Raw genomic sequence first — 3,872 nt, 5'->3', positions numbered from 1 at the left:
GTGGAGCTCAGCTGCCTTTGACTCAAAAAGGTAACCAGGTACGGTTTGGGACTGATGTATCCATCTATTGGCCCTTTGAGTAACAACATTTGCCAGTGGATTCAGCACCCTGCTGTCACAGACTGTGATCAGGCTAACCAGCTGTCAAGTAGCTTAAGAGGATCTACTTGCTCTCCCTCAAAAGCTTGATGGCCAACTGTAGCCTCACCAGCACTGACTTCAAAAGGAGGATCACTGTACATATAAACCTCAGCCATGTGGCAGTGTTCACTGGACTTGGTGACTGCGAAATGCAGCCTAAGCTCGTCCCACTGTTCCAAATGCGTGAAACCGGGGTTCAATGGAGAGCCAACGTGTGGCACACACCTTGGTTATCTGTAAAGGTTTTCCCCCAACAGTTGATGGTCTCATATATGGCCTTGTAGGCTCCTGCGCTTTGGAGACACTGATAACCAGTTATAAGTCTCTCGTACAAGTACTCACACTACGGGGATGGTGTCATTGGAAGCATGACTACGAGCAAGCTGCAGAGAGTAGCACACACAAACGAATAAGAACCAGATATTTGAGGCCATACTCCTCCTTCAGCACTTTATGGACCCCATTGTGAATCCCTGTCATAACAGAGGCATGTTCAGTCCTATCCCAGAAGTTTCTCTTTAAGACACACGTCGAGGAAAGCCACAACAGCGCAGGCTATAGATTTGGCATCTCCCTCCAACTCAACAAGCCCAGAAATGTTGATACAACTGTCTGCTTGGTGTCACTAAAGTAACCGTATCACAACCCCCAGGTACTTAGAAACACTTACATCCGTGACTCATGGAGGAGGCTGGTACACTGGTCATCCACAGGTCTGCGACAACTTTTCAGGAAGTATGGTGCTAGAACACCATTCACAAATCTTCTGTGCACTTTGAATGAGTAAACAGCAGTGGAGTCTGAGAAAGCAGCTTTGCATGCTGGATGACTAGTTTGCATCCTGTGATAATGGGCCTGTGTACGCCTATGGTAGTATTCCATTAAAATCTGCCATTTCCAGCTACATGAGTCTTTACAACAATGTCTACACTTTATTATGATCAATTTGATGTTTTTTTAATGGCAAAGTGTTTTTCCCAAAACAAGGACATTTCTAAGTAACTAAATTCTCACCGGTAGTGTATATATACAAACATACTGTTGACACGTAGGCTATTGCCTTGTGTGGTAGTTTGACACTATGTAAGTGTCAAACCAGCCAAAAAATAAACATATGTCACAAAAGGTCTATATATGTTATGAACATATTATTACAAGTTTATGTCAGCTGTTATGACATGGTTACGACCGTTGTAGTGGCGCTGGTGTCAAGTAAAGTGTTGAACAACTTGGAAACAAGGCTGCATGGGATTTCCCTTGTGCAACTCCTTGCAGCCAATGGCAATTTCCCACTTTAGGTATATGCCGGAGCCGCTGGTGGATTTGACAGTGCACCTGCGACACCACCAATACAACCACTAGCGGTGTCGGCTAGCGAAGATCTGATAGGATCCAGTCTTAAGGTTCTAAGGTATTATACAAATATGCAGCTGGGTGCTCTTTTTGTTGCAGCATGTGACAGTTTGAAAGGTATTGAGACAGGCCATATAGCCTCTCCAAACTATCCCCTTCACTGCACCAACAGTCATGTAGAGGGAGGGGTTGAGGGCATACATTAGCAAAATACCAAAAAACCTATGGATTCTCCAAACAAGATGAACGGATGTCTCTTATGCAAGAGCTAATGTCTCTTACCCAAAGTTCCAATTTCAACATTTCCAGGAAGGGAAACATACAGGAAGTGTCTTCATGAAATCCATTTTCCAAACAGGAAGAATAATGGTTGCTGTGGTGATTACTCTCAGCACGGCGGGCCGGGCCTTGTGTTGTCCTGCCATGTACCTCAGCAGCTGGCTCACTTTGGTCGTCGTCACGGCAACCACAGTGGACAGTTTGCAGCGTCCGTAGTGTAGATGGGGTTGACAACAAAGAGCGACTTGCTGGAGGATTGGTGGGGGAGATGCCCAGTCGCTTCAGAACATCCCCAGGTAGGCATCCTGATGTAGATGGGCTTGAAAGAAATTAATTAATTAATGGATGGATGAATGGCAGGATTAATTAAAAATAATGACATGCTTTGTGAAGGCTACATAATAATAAAGTGTTACCAATGAATGAGAGAAATAGAAGAAGGAAGAATACTTTAAGTCCCATACATAGGAACATTTGTTTGGCAAAAATCAGTGAGATCAAACAAACCTTGATCTGTGGAGAGACCCCCATGATCTTCTTGGGGATGTCCATGGACATGATGAGCCAAACCCAGAGGGTACGGGGGATACTCCGACTCGCCATCACTCATAAGGCAGGAAGAACTTTTTGTTGGGTTTCTCAGCACGGTCTGTGCCACCAGACTAACCGGTCATGTAGTTCTGTTTGTGGAGTGTCAGGGTTGACCAGCATGGAAGACAAGGTTCTGGACGTTGAGGAACACGTCTGAGTCAATCTTCATGGCGTAAGGAGCCTCGGGGCACCGCGGAGCGAGCCACTCGAGGATCACCATGGTCTTGATGGTCAGGTTTATGGTAGGTGTTACTTGAAGTCGCTCTGGAGGGTCATGGTGCGCCGGCTCTCCTGTTCACCTTCGAATCAGATCAGAATCAACTAAAATCAAACTATTTAAATATTACAAGCCCAACACACTTAAAAAAAACACCCACAAAAAGCTAAAACATTCCAAGACCAACCTTCTCCTGCAGCTCCTGGGCACTGATCCTCCGGAAGTCCTAGCATGAATAGTCTGTCTTTCTTCCCCTGCACCAGGGTCTCATTACCCCACGTCCTGCGGATGGCGTCCGGCGGCCAGGTTACCTACGAAATGTACATGTTAAAAACGTGTTGGAAATAAATATTAACATATATCACAGTTTTACTGTAACAATTTCTTCCAGTCGGCTTTCACAAACACCTGAAGAAAAAAAAAGCAAGTTTGGATTGTATTTTTAGTTCTAATACATTTAAAATGTATTGGAAACAGGTTATTCAAGTCACTTCACATGCCATGTTGGAATTGCAAACAAATGTGTTAATCTTGTGTGATTCCAGTAGGGTTACCAGGGCCACGGGGGCCATCAGCAACGAGAACGGGGCCTGATTCGCGTCCGACACTTCTCCGGCTCATCATTCGAATTTGTACCCCCGCGGGTATGCCACGTGGTACCGCCGGGATCCTCCCATTGGACACCATGTCCGATTGGTCAAGACACGCGTGTTCACCTGATCATCATCAGGAGTCTTCCAGTGAAATTCACCGAGTGGGCGCTGTGGGTTTTCACAATTCAAGAGCGAAGGTGGTGTAGGTCAACAGCCACTGCCACCAGAATGAATAGAAAACAGGGTCTGTATACAGCCTTCTGGAAAGGGCTGTACAGGATTTGCATCAGAGCTGGTTAATGAAGAGAGAAAGGATAGAAAGAGTGAGAGGGTCAATGGTTCGTTAGGTCAATGGTTCTTGCCACACTTTGTACAGAAGGACCATTTGAATGTATAAACATTTCTTTGAAATCACCCCTTAACAAGCAAACAAGAAATATAAGTTCATGAATATATTGTTAGATAATATTAATATTTTTAATTGATCTCAATATCTATACCTCTATAAGACCAAGTGATATGTGCATGTCTGCAGTTATTATCATGAACAAAAATATAGCCTGCCTAAAAGAGAGGTGCATGTGTTATGTGCAGTTGAACAGCGTGAAATCAAAGTGTTGAGTTTTCACAGTAGCTATCTCTGGTGAACATACAGTAATTTATAGATGTTCACTGGTGTATGATCAGACAGATTGATA

The 3,872-nt window shown here is 44.4% G+C and overlaps 1 pseudogene; it reads right to left on the bottom strand.

The window, feature by feature from the left end:
• Nucleotides 1–1,285: 1,285 nt before the first annotated feature.
• Nucleotides 1,286–3,330, bottom strand: LOC139027268 (beta-1,3-galactosyltransferase 2-like; annotated as a pseudogene).
• Nucleotides 3,331–3,872: the final 542 nt, after the last annotated feature.

Source organism: Salvelinus sp. IW2-2015, unplaced genomic scaffold (genome assembly GCF_002910315.2).
Source record: "Salvelinus sp. IW2-2015 unplaced genomic scaffold, ASM291031v2 Un_scaffold8979, whole genome shotgun sequence".
In the NCBI taxonomy this organism is placed as follows: domain Eukaryota; kingdom Metazoa; phylum Chordata; class Actinopteri; order Salmoniformes; family Salmonidae; genus Salvelinus; species Salvelinus sp. IW2-2015.
Note: the sequence above shows the minus strand (reverse complement) of the source record. Positions and strands in the feature narration are given on the sequence as shown.